General features: G+C 36.5%; 1 pseudogene; it reads right to left on the bottom strand.

Annotated features, from left to right (window-relative positions):
- Positions 1-2363: 2363 nt before the first annotated feature.
- Positions 2364-4584, bottom strand: LOC150063382 (small ribosomal subunit protein eS6 pseudogene; annotated as a pseudogene).
- Positions 4585-18655: the final 14071 nt, after the last annotated feature.

Here is an 18655-nt window from a genome sequence, read left to right as displayed (position 1 = left end):
TTAAGACAAAATTGGACAAAACTTTAAATATTTTTGCTCTGTCTAGTGTCAAAAATACTCGATATTATAAAGCTCTTTTGCAATTTAAAATAATTCCTTAAAATATTATTATATGGAAAAGGCTCATGTCAAACATTAATTAGAAAATAGGGTTTAAATAATAATGTAATTTTCCATATCTTGTTAGAGGAATGGTTCTGCAAGATTTAAACAGTGAATATCTATACCATCAATTATTGGTGATAATTTATTTTTTAATATTTATAATTTCTTAAACACTCACAAAATTTACAAATACACAAATTGTTTATTAAAATTTCTTAGCCAGATGCTAGTGGTTCACACCTGTAATCCTGGCTACTCAGGAGACTGGGCTATGAAGACCACAGTTCAAAGCTAGCCTTATCTCCAATGATCCATCTAAAAACCAGTAGTAGAGTTGTGGCTTAAGTGGAAGAGGACTTGTCGGTTAGCACATAAGCACACAGAAACTTCTTAAAATTATATAATTGTATATATATGTACCTTTCAAAAATCTTTATTCTTATTTTTATTATTATCTTTATTATTATTTTATTTATTATTATCGAACAAAGAGGTTACAATTCTATAAGTCAGATTATAAGTACAATGTGCCTTCATCAACATCACTCCTTCCTTCATTCTCTGTCATTTTTCCCTTCCCATTCCTACCCTTGTTATGTAGGTTAATTTTTATGTGATGTACCTTGAATATAATACTGGATTTGTTTACCCTTCTTCCCTCCATTTGTGGGGCTCCCAGTTCCTGCCCCCCCCAACATGTTATGCATCTATTTGTACCTTAAAAATTGTATTTTGGGGGCTGGGAGTTTGGTCTAGTGGTGGAGTGCTTGCCTAGCATGCACAAAGACCTGGGTTCGATTCCTTGGTACCACATACATAGAAAAAAGCCAGAAGTGGTGCTGTGACTCAAGTGGTATAGCTCTAGCCTTGAGAAAAACCAAGGACAGTGCTCAGGCCCTGAGTTCAAGCCCAGGACTGGCCAAAAAAAATTGTATTTTTCAGATTCAGATATACTTCGTATTTTTACGTAATTATTTCCATAGTCTTATTACTATGGTTGCCAATGGTTATATAGGCAATTATCCTATATAACCACTAATTTATTTTCTTCACCATTTGTTCTTTATAATTATTTTACTATAGATGAATAGAAATGTGCGCAGTAAATGTATATACACTAAAATTATTTTTAGAGATCTGGGCGTGGTGATTCTTGCTTGTAACCTCAGTAAAATGGGAGGGAGGAATTAAGAGAGCTTGCAGTTTGAGGTCAGCCCTAGCAAAAAAATTCATGAGACCTAATCTCAACAAAATAGATAGGCTTGTAATTCCAGCTCTGTGGGAAGGAGAGGTAGGCAAATTGAAGTCTGAGGCTGGCTTCCAGGCAAATAGTGGGAGAACTAACTGAAAATAAAGTGAAAAGCATGCAATGACTACAGGTGCAGCTCAAGTAGTAGAACTTCTATTTAGTAAGCACAGAGTCCAGAGTTCAAACCCTAGTGTTAACAAACCAAAAAAACCTTCCAAAGATAATATTTAGGAAGACAGTTAATGAGGTAGAGAAATATTCAGGATTTTTAAAGTTAAAAAATAGGAAAAAGTTGGGGCCGGTAGTTTGGCCTAGTGGTAGAGTGCTTGCCTAGCATGCACGAAGACCCGGGTTCGATTCCTCGGTACCACATACATAGAAAAAAGCCAGAAATGGTGCTGAGGCTCAAGTGGTAGAGCTCTAGCCTTGAGAAAATCCAAGGACATTGCTTTGGCCCTGAGCTCAAACCCACGACTGGCAAAAAAAAAAAAAATTAGGAAAAAGTGCAACATAGGGTGTAGTTTTCTCACTATTTAGTAAGGTGGTTGGACATGGTGACATTTGCCTGTAATTCTAGCTTCTTGGGGAGTAGAAGCAGGAGGACTGAGGTCTGCAATGGTAAAAGTGGGAGATATTATCTGCATAATAAAATTAATGCATAATGAGCTGGGGGTGTGATTTTAGAGCACCTGCCTAATAACAATAAGGATCCGAGTTCGAAACCCCAGTACTAGTAAAAACACAATATTAATAAAATAAAGAAAGAAGGAACACTCTAAGATTGTCGACCCTAATAAAACATAGCAAATAGTTTTATTTATTGGTTTCTAACAATTTTAAAAACTGGAAACAATAGGGTCCACACAAACATTCCAAATTAAGCACATTAAATAGGTTATTTCATGCCAATTATATTTAAAATGCTGATTAAAATACGAAACCAATTCACTTATTCTTTCTTTTTTTCTGACAATTAGGGCCTTATTTATTCATTACTCTTAAAAGACTCTTATTTTTGCCTGGACTCAGTCTTGGAAGTAGAAGCTCTCAGAGAGGACAGCACTCGTCTCTTGGCAATCTGTGCCTGCTGTTTTCCTTTGGCTTCCTTCATTCTCTCAGCCCAAAGCTTAGCATAGTTCTGCAGCCTCAACTTTGTTTTTCTTGGTATGTTGTTTCTTCAGAGCAATACGGCAGCATTTGTGTGGCAGGACACATGGAGTAACAAGACAGTTGTATCCTGGGTGCCTGGTTGCTTTGTTCCTGTTTTTTTTTTTTTTTTTTTAACCTTCTCTGTTCAATGGTTTTCGAACAATGTATTTGCAGACATCATCTTCTTTATAGAGACTGAAAAATTTGCGGATTCAGTTAGTCCTTTTGGGTACCAGACAGAGTGGGTACAGGTATCTGTCAGTCCAGGAATATCTGTTTTCTCCTCTCTTTTTTTGTTGATCAGATCCATTTATTCACCAAAAAACTTGTTCTTAACTTCATTTAGGATGGAATGAGTAAAGTTGTTAAAATGTGAATCCTACTGTTTGAACACATTGTAGGCCACACATTCTATATTCAGACATAGTGCTCTTTTTAGAAATACTAGCAATCTTCTCTAGTGACCTTCTCCCTCCTATGAACATAAATTAATATCCTCTTCTCAATCTTTCAGTTATACACAGGAAGTATATACTTTCTTTGCTTTCTGTAGGAAAAGAGAAATGTGTACTTTAAGGCTATCCTCTTCTGCATAATAAAATACACCAAAAATTCAGTGGCTTAAATAAATGATCATTTATATGTTCATAATTCTGTGGATTATCAACTAGCATGAGACTTCTCTGGGTTAGTTCCACTATGTGCCACGACCTTAGTTGTTCATTTTTGTGAGTTGTGATGTTATCTTGAATGGAGTAGCCTCCCATATATACCTTGTAAAGCTCTGTGGCTGTTAAATGAACAACTCTGGCAATACTTCGTGTGATTTCTCATCTCACAATAGTTATAGCTGATCTCTTTCCATCTTTCCTTCCCCCCCCCTTAGGGAAACCCTATAAGAAGATGTAACAGAAGGTACATGATCTGCTTAGGTCCAGTCTCAGAAGTCACATTTTATTTTTTATGAATCTTATTTGTTATAATAACAAACCACAATACTATAATAAAGAATATTATGTGGGTATTTTTTAAGATTTATTTATTTATTTTAATTTTTTACTATAATGTATAGAGGGGTTCAGTTATATTTGCCAGATAGTAGGTGCATTACTTCTCACACACTGATACCCCTTCTCATGATTTTTCTCCATTTCTGTCCCCCACGCCCTCCTAACCATCTTGTTTCCCCCCCCTTCCCTTTCTATTTCAAATAATCAAGCGTATATACAATATACCAGGCAACACAGTCAGGTATCATAACAATATGAGATTAACCAAAAGGCAACAAAAGAGAAGAGAAATAACATAGTACATTAAGAACAACAATCACTCAAAATAAAGCTCTTGTTTCCATATCCTAGAGATCCTTTCATTTAGTCTCATCCTCTTTGACCTTATGAATCTAGGTTTTGAGCTATTGTAATCCTCTGCTAGGGGAGCCCTAGATGTGTACTAACCAATGAAGGAAACCATTGAGTCTAAGTTCCTTTGGGTCTGGCTTACTTTACTTTAATAAAATTTTTTTCCAATTCTTTCCATTTCCTTACAGATGGGGCAATGTCGTTCTTTCTGAGAGCAGCATAGAATTTCATTGTGTATAAATACCACATCTTGTTGATCCAGTCATCAACTGAGGGGCATCTGGGTTGGTTCCCTATCTTTGCTATGGTCAATAGTGCTGCAATGAACGTCGTTGTGCTAGTGGCTTTAGTATGTCCTTGTTTCTGGACGTTTGGGTAAATGCCAAGGAGAAGGCTGAGATTGGCATCCACAATGCAACCCCAAACAGATTTGCACTCTCTCTTCACTTCTTCTTGGTCTGTAACAGGAATGCCCTTTGCTCAGCAAACTCGGCCATGAGTCAAGATACCTTGCTTTATGGGAAAAACCTTGTCTGTGGTTCCCACCACTAATTCCTACCACACAGCCCTTCTATTCTTCACGGGGAGCATCAGCGGCAACCTCTGTGGCCATATGCTTCTCATTGACGGGCGTTGGCATTCATCATCCACTTGAAGGAGATTCTGACAGCCAGTAGCTGGGAAGGAGACATTCAGCTTCCTGTGGAAGCAGCTGCTCATCCGTGAGGTGCCATGGAAAAGACTTGCCTATTCTTGCTAAACGGGAAAATAAACACTGAAAAAAGGGTCAAGTTTACTTTCTACCTGTTTGGGATTTATTTTATCCCATTTTTAGAATTCTCAAGATCTGAAAAACATCTGTCTTTGTTGGCATTTAGTATGGGGAGATACACATTCAAAACCAGTTGTGAAAATTTGGATCTGCACATTTTTCAGTAATTTATTTATATATTTATGTCTTCATGTATTTATTTATTCATTAAGTGCCACTATTGGCTTGAACTCAGAGCCTTATCATTTTGCTTGGCTTTTTCACTCAAGGTTGGAGCTCAAACACTTAGTTTTTACCTCCAATTCTTGGACCTGCAAATCTTTTTAAAGGTGGGATGTGAGGGGAGGGATGTAGATTATTTCTTCTTATCCAGGTAAGTAAGTTCCTAAAAAATAAGTGACTATCTTCAATAAGAAACAATCTAGTTGGTATAAACATTCAACTATTTATTTTTCATCACAGGTTAGTAATCTCTTCTGATTCTTCAATTTAAGCAAGCAAACAAGCATGCTGTGTATTTTAAGAAGGACGCATTTACTCCAATGTTAGACTTTGTCATTAACATAGCACAGAATTTTATTGATTATAGAAACTGTTAAATAGTCCACCTGCAATGCAAATGTAGCTGTAAAAATTTATAAAAGAACATCGATTTATTTTCCTCACACCATGTCAGAACTAAATTAAATAAAGCCTTTGATTTGAGGCAGTCAGACTTTTCTGATAAAGCTTTCAAATATCCAGCATGTTAAAAGGTATGTAAAAGATGACACTAAACGAAGAATGACACTGTCTCAATCATTTTTTATTAAAGGGCAATAGCCAGCTATTCTGGGCAGTTGCACACAGCTTGACTGGTGAGCGATCCTAGTATGTGTTTACACACACATCATTGTGGCTACGTGTCTGGCTGAGCTGTATGGAGACCTTGCACAGTTGCTCCTGGTGATGCTGGCAGCTGGTTGCCTGGTATTTTCTGCCCCTTCTTGCAAAGCTGGCTATCGATAACCCACACAGCTTAGTTTTAAATATGAACGCACAGCACAGAGCCCAAGAATGAATGGAAATACTCACCCCTAAGGCATATCATGAGTTGATTATAATAAAAAATTGCTTAATTATCTATTAGTCATTGTTTTCTAAATTACTCTGGTTTTGCTGGGGGGTATAGACTGGGAGATGAGGGAGAAGGATGTGGCGAAGTAGAATAGGCAGAGGAGACTGTGGTGAAGGTTTCCACCTTGTACAGATGTCTTTTGACTATGTGCTGTGAGTGCTGTGGAACCAGAAATCTTTGCACTGGGTCAGATTTCTGTCTTCTTCGTGTGATGAAAGATGAATATGAAGGAGGATGAGGACAGAGACAGAGAATGACTAAGACCTTGAGAGCTGGAAATAAAACACTGCAGTACAGATGAGAAAGGAGGCTCATAGTCCCCAAGCATTTGCAAGGGGAAGCATGCAGGAAGAACAGGAGAATACCTAGAAATGTTGGGAGAACAAGTTGGTGAACAAACACAAAATAAACAATGACAGTACAACTACAAAACCCTCCAATTCAGTCACCAAAGCTGGACAAAAACATAAGCACATCCTTATAGAGCTGAGGTCAGGGATTCAGACAAAGAGGAAACAGATTGTATTGCTTGTGTTTGTGATGTTGCAATGGGAATGCTTTTACTTGTCACACTAATGAGCTGTGGTATAATGGGCATTCTTCTTGTATCTTACCTATTCATTCATTAGAATGAGGTCTATTTATTTTTGTTTCTTTTACAAAGTAAATACACAGTCAGATCAAATAAATTTTGATGATTGCCAACAGATGGTGAGAGGCTCAACTTAAGGACCATCTGATCTTTTGCTTTTTGGTTCTTTCCGGCTGTTCTTTCTACTTAATTACCTTTCCCTCACTTCCTAATCCCTTCCATGTAATTCTATGCGAGCATTGGGTCTCGTACTCTCTATTAATTTTCCCTAGCCTACACTGCTTTCTGATAAGATATTCTTTTTTTTGTAGCTGTTGCTATTGGATCTAAGAGTCTGGTTTAGCAGGACCTTTCAATCCTCCTTGAGCCATGTCTTGGCTTCATTTATTAATTGAGTTTCAGGCTGAGAATTTAAATCTCACTCTTACATTTTAATCTCATTTCACATCTGACACAATAGTTCTGACACTGGTAATTTTACATAATCAAAGAAGTATTTTAACTGACCTGTCTTTTAAATCCCTCTTGTATAAGACATTAATTTTTCCCCAATCATTAAAAGACAGAGTAGCATGATATATGTGTTGCAGGAAGAAGTTTTCTTCCTTCCATGAATGCGTTTATGCATCTTTTATGAATGAAGGCAACAAAGTATTGCTGCCATCAGTATTTTAACAATAATTCAGGGAGACTTTACAAGGTAGGAATTCATGGAAGCTCAATGAGGCACCTTTTATGGCAATTTTCTTGATTTGTATATTTTTATAATCTTGATCTAGGTAGAACCTTTTTGCCCTTTGGCAAGTACATTTGAAGTTCCCATTCCATATTAGAAGAACTTTGTCCTATTCAGTATTCTCTAGTAGTTGTTCCTTACCAAGATGGGGCCACAGCGTCTTGTGGATGGCACCAACCTTTATCACAGATGTGTCCTCATGCTCTTATCAGGTTAGCAGGAATTTCTAATCAAGGATGCTTTTTTTGATAGAGAGAACACACACCAAGATCTAATTGTGAAGTATTTGTAATACACTAACGTTTAATTTGAGAGATACTCATATTTTGTGCCATTTAAAATATTTTGTTTATTTTAAACTTTAAAAAACAAAATACAGAAAATGACTAGCCTGTGGTAGTTAGTAGTGATCACTCTATTTTGCAAATATTAGCATACACCCTTTCTGGATTTTTATGCATGTTTGCACAAACTAAATTAGACTTACATGGTATATATTGAGTTATAGAGAGGGTAACCATGTACCTTCAATTCTGACCAGTTTTACTCTGTATGGGCAATAATTTAAAAGCAAGGAGAGAGCTGAAATTGGGGGGGGGGAGTAGGGACTGGTTATCTGTGTATCTTGGCTACAATGCCTATTATACTGATAGTAAAAATGTTTTTCTTGTAAAATTGACTAAATGCATGCCAATTGTTTTTTGATGCTTATTCACAAAAATAGCTATTTGGCAAAAAAAGAAAAAGAAGTGTTGAAGTTATGGTATTTGGTCTCCAGTCTGAGTTTGTCAAGGGTATAATTGACTACAGAAGACATAGTCTACTCTAAAAGACAGAACTTCTTCATGAAAGGTAACTCCATGTGTTCTACTTGTTTAATACACCATGATTAATTTTTTCCACATCATGAAGTATGTATGCTTTGAGAACATTTAAAATAATTGTTCTGCAATACATCATACGGATGCCCCATATCTAATCTGGCTAATCCACTACAATTAGGCGTTTGGCAAATTTCCAATGTTTTGTTATGAATAAGGCTTTCCTGATACGAGGATCAGTGCTTACATCTTCATGTGTGTTTATGTGGCTTTCAGGTCTCTCTTTCAGACATTGTACTGCACTCATATGGATAAGATACAGGAAGGATGGATAGTTGGCTTCACAGCACCTAATTATTTGTGGTTGCCTTTAGTGGGGGCAGAGGCAATGAAACATGAATTTTTTTTAGATATTCCTTGCATTTTCTTCTTCTTCTTCTTTTGTCCCCCCCCCCCACTTTCTTTATTTTTTTCCTCAGACTCTGCCTTGACACCTGTTCAGAGAGTTAGACTGACAATTGTGTGAGCCAGTGTGTGGAACTTTTTGAGAGCTGCAATGTTCTAGTACTTTCTGCTGGCTTTGCACAACAAATAGCCATGGTATTCCCAAAGTTAGAAGATTTCTGTGCTTCAAATGCCTGTATTTTAGACCTGCAGAACTTCACTTGCCCTGGACAGCTACACTGGAGGCAACTTTGCACTGCTCTGAATTGGGCAATGGACAAAAGAGGAGAGACTCATTGCTTTATGACACTCTTCATACAGATTCTCTGTGTTCTCAAGACTTTCAAAAATGAATTGTTGAAGGAATCATTTCTTAGGATACAGTACTAGATGGAATAATAGCTGGCTAAAGCAGTTATTTTTATAAAGATACTATAAAGGCTTAAGGCTTTGGGTGTATTTTCAAAATCTAATAATTGCTAGGAATTTTATATCACTTTCAAGATAATATAAGTTCTATATAGTAGCAGTATATGAAAGTGATTTTTGTTAAACTTTTATTAGAATTATTTTTAAAAGAATATAGCCATAAATGAAGAGAGGTTTTATTTTGTGCATTTGTGTGGTTTCTTGTGTGTGTGTGTGTGTGTTGTTGTTTTTGTTTTTTTATTGTTTTGCTTTTTGACACTGGCTTTCTCTATGTAGTCCAAATTAGCCTTCACCTCAAAATCCTTTTATCTTACCTACTTTAGTGCTGGGATTACAAGAGTACAGAAATGTACTCTGACACAATTTATTTAGTATTTTCTTTACAAAAGAATTTGAACTGGTTTTTTTTTCCATCTTAAGAACCTTTTGTCTTTTGTTATTTCTATTCTTTGTAACAATTGCCGAAGCTTTAAAAAATTGTCTAAGAACTCTTTTATTTTAAGAGTTTATGTAAAGGTAAAAATGCTCTGGTCTTGTGAAGAAAGATACATATTTTTCAAGGGAATGAAGCCATGGGGAAGAGTGTGAGAAATTGCAGTAAGCAGCTCGTATTTAGATACAAAGTATTTGAATCAAGTTTCCATTTTATCCTGAACACTGTGGCTTTTGTGCAATAGCTTTTTATGGGGATGCTACTAATGGCATCCATGTCCTCACTCCCTAAATACCAAACCAAACAAACAAAAAGAACAACTGCCTAATCCATGACTTTCAATGCCTAGGTAACCATATTTGATGCCACATGGTTCTGATGAGGCATGTCCATTTGCAGGTCATCACTTAACAGGCTGCTTAGAGATTTATGAACTGGATCCAAATATCTCGATATGGACGTGTTGTATGTGTGGGGATTGTTAATTAACAGCAGAACTGAAATAGCTAACTTGCCACAAGTGTGTGAAAGAGATTATAAGACATGGTAGAGAAGAATGTTGAAACAATCCTAAGTCTGGCTGAGGAGCTCTCTGAAGACAACTTACAAGGCAGCCAGGCTCAGTTCCAGTCCCAGCAAGTACCTCCTTTCCTGCTTTTATTTCTGTATGTCCCAGGCACTTGAGATTTTTTTGAACATTTTTTTTTTGAATGATTCTGAAGAAGTAGGATGATACCTAAGGAAAAGTTGTCTATGGATTTAAAACAACCTTAGTTAATATAACTTTGTAATACTCTGGTAGAATTGGTTTTATTAGTAGTTCTTTCATTTAGCAATGACTCAACATAAAGCCATAGACTATATGAAAATCTGTATTAGTGATTAGGCTTCAGAGATGAATCAGACAATCTCAAGAAGCACACAGCTCAATTGTACTTTTCTACATAGCATGGTTGTTCATTACTGCGAATTGTCAGATCAATGGTGACCAGCCAGTTGCTAGGCAACTTGAAAGGCAGGAATATAGACGAGGAGGATGCTTTATCCTGATATAATTCTTCATTGAAATGTTTATCAAGAAAGGTAAGGAATCTGAAATTTTCTCTATTTAAAGGTAAGATATTAGCCTGCCACAGTTTAATAATGCTAGCAAAAGCCACGTGTCTTCTAGGTCACAGAGACAAAGGATTTTATTACAGCAGGGCAAGGAAAATCAGCTCTCTTTGCTATAGGCTCCCTTGCTCCCCAAGTCCCATGGGGGCAATGTGGAGCAACCCAAGTGGACGTGTCACAGTTGAGTAACTCCAAGCATCAGGAAAGCAAATCTCTGTACAATATATCGAGAGCAAACCTGCCTGACATTTGCCCTGCTGGGAGACGTTATCTTTATTATACTGGGCAGTAACTTGCCCCTCTGCTCTTGAGGGAAACACTCTCCCCATCTTCCAAGGTTGTTTCCTATCATTATACAAATGTCCTTGAACAGATAGTCCAGGACAAATGTCCTCAGTGCCTCCTGTTTGCAAGAAATGAAGAAATGCCAAAGATTTATGGGCAGTTATCTCCAAACAGGGTTCCATCTCTGTATAAAATAAAGGTATAAAGGGTATAAATTTACCTTTTATTTCTCCTTATGTGGAGTATCTGCTGACTCTAAGATGGCCTGGTATTCTTCCATTTTTGCCATATGCATTTTGCTTGTTGCACTGTTCAAATTATTTTTGTTTGCCTTAACAGAGATGAACTTGTCTTAATTTTGTAGGCAAATATTGAAATTTTCCATAACTCAAATAACAGCTAAAAATGTAGCACTATTCTGGGGCCTTCCTTGTCATCTCACAGCCATGTCTATATTGGCATCATTAGTTAGCTTAACTCAGCTGTTCCATCCTCTTTGCTATGCCTCACTCCACCTTTTCAGGGGAAAGCTCATGCTTCACTTTCATCTTCGCAAGGGAAAGCTGTTGAGTGGCCTCACTTGGTTAAAGCTCATCATGTGTGTTTTTTTTTTTAAATTATTCCCAGGTGGGAAGGGTGATAAATACACAAACCAAGTCAATTCTGGATACTTTTTTTTTTCAGAAGGAATAATGTTTTCCTAAGAACGTGGAGTTCTTTACCATTGTTTCCTATATCTGGATTTGTTTCAATGAATATTCTATAGCACCTTGTACATACAGTTATTGGTCTCAGCATGAGTTCAATTTTAAATCAGTCAAACATTGTTTGTGTTGGTGTGCCATTTTCTTAACCATCACTTGCTGTTTCCCAGTCATTATTTTTTTTGAAGTAATTTTGTGATTGAATCCTAACCAATTTAGAGATTCAAGAGTTTTGGTAAAGTGAAGTAGCTGGTATAGGTAACAGATAGTAGTTGAGACTTTATATTTTTTTCTATCAATTTTGTTCCTGAGTGATAGCTATAAGTAGAAAAAGATCTAGTTCAAATTTGTTAATGTGGAATATTTACTAGGTAGCCATATGTCTTTAAGAACATTATTTCCACAACAAAATTTCATTTTTATGGTAATTAACAACTCTGGTGATGTGGACTTCAGTAACACTACTAAAGGTATGAATTTTCCTAACTGAGGCATTTACAAGAATACAAAACAACCTTGGAGTGGAGACTAATGTTACTGCTGTGTCTAAATACATGCATGTATATGAGACCTGCCGGGAAAATATTTTTAAAGTATGCTATCAGATAGATAACATAATAGTCCAGAATTTAGGCATTTTGTCACACACTCAAGTTAATTTCCATACTCCTTTGTAATTAACATTCCTCCTGACTGGATTAATTGGGTTTGCAGTAAGTAATCACATTTGTAATACTGCAACTGTTCTCAAATTAATTGCTCATGTGTTCAATGAGCCTTTACATGTTCTCTCTTTAAAGCTTCATAGAGAGCTGATGATTTGAGAGCTGTGGTCCTAACTATCCAGGGGAGAGTGACACAGAATCATCCAAGAATATGACAACAATCCACCAGTGCTTTCCTACTTGGAGAGTACACAAGCATCACTCCATGCACCAATTAAAGATGTAAGTATCTTGGCTCCACCCTCAGCAATTCTGGTTTGGTGGGGTTTAGAAATCCTTCACAAAACACAGTCTCTTTGGGAAAAGGCACCTGGGAACCCATTTCCAACCCTGCCAACGAGTATAAAGGAGCATTATGAGCCCTATGTCTTCAAAATTTAGGGATAAGATTTTTTTTACATGCTGCAAATTACAATTGCTAAGGGAGTTTAAGACAATATTTCAGACCAATTAAACGATAATATGAGCTGTATAGTGAAATACAGTGGTTAAACATCTGCATTTTCCCAACCTGTAATGAAGACAGAATTTTTGGTTTTTTACCCAATGTGTCTATGTACTTGGTTATATTAGAAGTAGACTTAAGTGTCATATACCTCACAGATGAGAATAAAAAGAAGCCTGGTGACCCTATAAATTTTACAGAATACCCAGTTTTAGCTTGTGATTTGGTGGGAAAGCCAATCACTTTTGGAATCAATTTGTCTTTCTCTCCTCAAAGGTTCAAAGGATTTAGTGGACTTTGTACTATGTTTGATAGATAGCACTCTCATGTTTGAGAGAAGACAAGTAAGACTCTTATGTAATTTATAGTGTTCAGGAATATTGTAGTAGACAAAAAGCTAGAAATGATTGTGTACTTTAAAAGTGACCACAAAGTCATCCTACTTTAATATTTAATAGCATGTAAGCAGTGACTAAAAGTATTTTATTATGAATAATCCAGACACATCAGCTAAAAGAGAAACTTTTTAGATGCTATCTGAGGACCTTTGGTTCTTTTGAATTTCTCTTGATTAGGAACAAATTTTACAGTGATGAACAAAGTATTAGACAGAAATCGTAATTTAGTTACATTGATAAAAGTTTTAGAAATTATCATGGACTTCAGTACCGTAAGGGAAATGTAGATCTCTAATCAGCAATAGAAAATCCATGTTGGAAGTAAAGCTGTTTCTATGTGTCTTTGAAGTGGAGCCACTTATAATATTAGTCATATAGACACTCAGAGCACTGGCAGAAATAGGTGATTTACTGATGTCTAAAGCTCTTGAGTAAATTCACATTTCTCTGAGAACAGGAATTTAATAATTATGATCATTTCTTGTGCTGATAACTCTTGAGTTAGGATTTCCAGTCCCAAAGTTTGGCAGATTCCACATGGCTGAGTTGTGGTCCATTTGTGTAAAAGCACTGACTCTAAGTAAGCAAAGAGGCCATCTCTAAGCATAGAAGCATTTCTTTCCAAAATTGGATGGATGCACCTAATGATTTATATCCTGGACCAGTTAGTTGGGACATGTTCTTTTTGTCAGCAATTTTCATTTTCTTTCCCTGTGAAAATAGGGTTATTAGTTTACATTTCTGGTAAAAAAACAGCTTGCAAAGATTTTTATACTTAATAAAAGCCAGGTGTTTTTAAAAATTGGGTCCTGACTTACCAAAGTTGTGAAGGTTGGGATGTTTGTTGGACTCTCTCAGTTATGGGTGAAATTGAAGCGTAATTGAATTGCAAATTTGCTATCATTTTAAGCCACTGTTGCCTGAGAAGATAGTACCCGTGGGAAGGTGATTATTCTTGTTGATGATGGGAGTTGAAGGCTTTTAGGGAGGCTCAAGCTTTGTCGGGATAATGACAGTAATGTCCTAATGCTCACCTGTCTGACATGCTGCTATGCTTTCCTCCAAGTATCATCAATAGTTGTGTTATTATTATCGTTCGCATTTTACTGAGGAGGCAATCATGGACAAGACTAAAATTCAGATAGCTCTATGTCCTAAGACTATTCTCTCTGACATAATCTTGTCTCTGTTCCAGTCTCTAAAGTGTGCCCACCCATCATTGGCTTAAACCCACAAAGGATGCTTGATGAATCATAGACAATTGTACTTACCCAAAAGTAATTTTCCATGGGGCTGTTTATGTCTTGTGATTTCTATTGGTTAACTCTATGGGTGAGATCTTAAAGACACTTTAGAGAAAACAAATAAGCTAGGAGACAGTGAATGAAGGTAGACAACTATGGAGGCTGGACAGAAGGATATGTGCTTGGGGGCAAGTAGAATATAAGCCCAGGAAACCATTCTGCTTTTCTCTTCGTAACTAAAATTTCTTTCTCTCATGGTGTGCATCTTGTCAGTAAAAGGACTAGGGTGTTCTACTCTCCTACCAGTAGGGGGAGTGGTAAACTTGAAGTGACACCCTCAAGAAAAGTCCATCCACTCAGTGGAGTAGAGTGTGAGTAGGTATTCCCATCCACTTTTTCACTAATAAATTCTAATTTGAAAAGGTTGTTTTGTTTTCTTCTACTTATGGCTCACTGAGTGGTAGAACACCAAGTTCAATACTACCCTAGAAAACAATGCTCACTTTGGTGATTAAATGCACGTTAGGCTTATGATCACCATTCTGGATTCCAGTAGGATTGTTAATCATGGCTCAAATACTCTTATACTTCGAGCTTGTTGAAAGGGGTGACACTGATTAAGATGTATTGGATTCATAAACTACTTTGTTACATGACAAGTCCTTTGTTTAACTACTTAAAGAAATACTTTTTTTTTTGAGAGGGGCAGCCAGATAAAATTAGGGTTTACAAGGAAATCTGAAGTTCTTTGAAAGCAATTGCTTTCCTTAAGGACACTTTTGTAGTACCAGAAACTGCAATCTCTTCTGTTGTTTTTGTTAAACACAACTCTTTTAAACAAAAATTAAACAACAGATTCACATGTTACTTAAAAGTGTTAGCTGAATTCATGGACCTTTATTATTTACTTTCTTTTGTTCTTCTTTAAACTTTCTAGGGATGAGTGTATTTTGACATTCCCAATTAAAGGCTGGATTATCAGGTGCCTATCAAGCTTGGCAAGTTGTAAGACACAAAGTTGATCACTAGGATCAAGGCAAACACTTAATTTACTTTGGGTTCTTGTTAACTGTCATCTAGATTTTTTCAGGTAGGTCTTAGAAGAAGCACCGTATTCTGAATACAAGATATCCAGTTCTGCAGAGTTCTCATGTTCAATGAAGTGAAAAAAAAACTTCTTGTGCAGTAGTTTCTAGCACCTTTTGGGGTCATACAACTCTTGTGGAAGTAGCTGAGTAAAATTATGAAACTTCTTTCCAAAACTGCACAAATACATATAATTTTAGATTCTATTCAGAATTTTAATGGTGGATCCAATCATAGAAGCCCATCATGATTTTTTTTTCCACTGGAAAAACCAGCCAGGGGCATGTGCAAAATGATCCATTGAAGGACAGATGGAACAATGTATTTGTTTTTGTCTTTAGTTTTACTATAGTGGTTTCATATTGCATTTAGTAAAGTAGTACATTGGTGCCTATATAACATCTGAATACAGATAAACAGGATTGGTTGTAAAAGCTCAAATTTTTATTAAGAGGGACAGTACAAAGTTGATAAATCTATCTATCTAGAGAATAGCGCTAATTAAATTTTAAGTCTAGATTGCCTTCTTCCTAAATTGGAGGACTGGTGACAAGAAATTAAACCACAAGGTGACTGCAAGTGATTGCACAATTTAGAACTAATGATGATAATTCAAATCTCCAAGACTTTCATAAATATATTCCACGTGGCCCCGCCCATAAGAATCCTTTCCAAAGACCAGTAGTTAGCAAATGGGGGAACTATTGTGTCTGACCACAAGTCATGTGCTCATTTCACTGACCTGCAGAGATAAACCATTATGGGATGCTGATGGTGCCTTTGCTGCAGTTTGTGGTGCTTCCCGATGATACAAGGTTGCCGAATCCCTGGCTGATCCAGGCACAGGGCTGGAAAACATATTTTAGCTACATTACCTAGGGCCAGGAAGCTGAACTAACAATTAAGCATTAGCTCTCTCCTGTTGGTACTGTAATGCCAACATATTTCAAAAGAGATAGAAGGCTCTGGGAGGGTTTAGCTACACCTATGTGCAACGAAGATTTATAATGGGTTATTAAATAGGAGTTCTGAATCTGGCTTGTGAGAAGTGCCAACTGCTCTTTCTCCCAAATTTCCCCTGGTGCCGCTGTCAAAGGCAAAGTACTCATCCAGATGGATTGTTGTTCTGACCTGGAATGACATTTCCAACTTTTCTTATCTAAGATCCAATTTTAGAGCTTCCTTTTCAGTAATATTAAGTAGAATAGCATAAAAAAGTCTTTTGGCATTAAAGATAATAAATGTGTTCAGTATTTCTCAGGTGTCTTTGCTCTTTGCCAATGCATTAGCAGTATTGATTTTAGAATTTAAATGACCCCCTTTACCAGACTTGATTAATATCCTTTTCCCAGGTCTTGGCTACCTTCTCTATCTATCTCTTATGTGCAGTCATTGTCCCTTTCCCACTCACAGGAGTGAAAGGTGACTGACCCTCACTTGGCCCAGGGTCAGGAAATGTCACAAGAAACATCCCTTGGGTTGGACGATTAGCTTAGAAGGGGGTGCTGATTATGGAAGGGTCAATCTTCAAAACATTGGTCAATGTCCAATTGTTAAGCTCAGGTCCTAGGAATACCTACTGTTGGCTTAAGGAATGCCAGTCTGCTGTGATGTATAGCTTCCAGAGTAGAAGCATTTAGCCAACAGAAAGCTTACAGGTAAAATGAAATCTCCATTTAGCAAGAGACCAATTCAATCCAAGCATTAGTATGCTGCCTGAGATGAAAGTTAATTCCCTGAGAGTCTCTCTAATTAATGAATACTATCCTGCTATCCTCAAAAGATGCTTTAAAAAAAATCTGTTCACACATGGGTTTGTTTTCTATCTGATAGCAAGCCATCAGACCTTGAGAATGGTGCCACCTGTCACAGCTTCAGGCATTGGCTCTCCTGTCTCTCAGGAGACAGGAGCTGGAGCATGGTGGATGCTGACTCACGGGCTGTACTTTTTGATGGCCAATATTGTTTCCTCGTGTTGACTATTAATTTCTCCTCATGGTATTTTGAGTTAATCTGCTAAAAATGGTTCAAGTGTAGCACATCAAAGTTGAAATATTTAGGTCTAAAAATCATTCCCAGTTTTACTATAGGAGAGCATTTACTCAGCACTTTTCACTTGGTTGTTTAATAGATTTCTAATAACAGACACAGCATTTTAAAGTTAACAACAGCAATCTGAAGACTGAATATTTCATTTTAAGAAGTTTTCTTTTGTTAGTAATTTTCATAAATGTAATTAGGACACCAAAATTTATTTTACCATTTATCCTATGGCTATGTATGATATAAGTATATATATAGTTATATATGTAGTAATTTTCTTTTATACAGGACATTATTTGCTTACCCATTTTTCTAGTGTGTCTTACTGATGATTTCAAGACTGGGGGATTAGCAGATTTCACTTGAGAAAGGCCATTACTATTATTCTAATACTGTGTTTGGCCCATAGTTAGTAGTTAACAAATGCTTGCTTACTGCCTTGTATTGAGACCTTGGGGGATATAGTAATATTTAATCCAAACACTTCTCATTATTTATTACATAAATTCTTTCTATTTTCTATTCCTAATTTTAGTAGTACTGATTCTAGGGCCTTTGTTTCTTTATATCTTTGGTCAGGTATATTAGATTATTCTTGTCAAATGTAGAATGCTAGCACCATGAAGAACCAATCATGTAACTCTATGTAATGGGTTCTTCCTCAACTGGTGCATGTTAAAATTTTAAATAGTGCTTATAATTACTAATAACCTTACGAAATCCCAGTTTAATGGATGAGGACTTTGTCCTTGGACTTTCCAGTAGAAGAACCATAATGTGAGGTTGCCCTATGACTAGTAAGACTTCACTAACTCTTCAGTAATGTCAAGATTTTCATCCTAATCAGAATTGTGCTTTTAAAAATTGGTTAAATCTTGAGATGACTTCTAACAGGAGGAGGCAAATATTACAATAACAATTAGGTTCTGCAACAGGAAATAAGTTCCAAATGAATCTTAACATTTTACTTGACACATTACTATGTTTAAGTGTATTAAAGATGTCATTGAATGGTGCAGGGGAGGAAAATGAACTTGATTTGGCAGGTAGGTGTTCCAAGTACTATTATCTACAACTGTCTGGGTTGATTGACAGCACACACATTACCTCTTAGCAGGCATTGTACTCAGTTGCATCAGATAAGTATATGGCATTTTTACTGAATATTTGAAACTGTTTTAGTTAGTAATATTAATTTCGCACAGACTTTCATCCATGGTTGCAAGGTGCTTAATGAAAAATAAAGCAAAAGTTTCTATGAACATTTTCTTGCTGTGAATCTAGGCCAACAATGATATGTAGCTTAAGGACTATGTGTTCTGAGTAAGGGAAATGTTTAATAATGCATACAAGTACTCTTTCCACATTATAGGTATGGAAGCTGAAACAGAGGACTCAGAATCT

The sequence above is a fragment of the Megascapheus bottae genome, chromosome 5 (genome assembly GCF_031878675.1).
Source record: "Megascapheus bottae isolate mThoBot1 chromosome 5, mThoBot2.hap1, whole genome shotgun sequence".
Lineage (NCBI taxonomy): Eukaryota > Metazoa > Chordata > Mammalia > Rodentia > Geomyidae > Megascapheus > Megascapheus bottae.
Note: the sequence above shows the minus strand (reverse complement) of the source record. Positions and strands in the feature narration are given on the sequence as shown.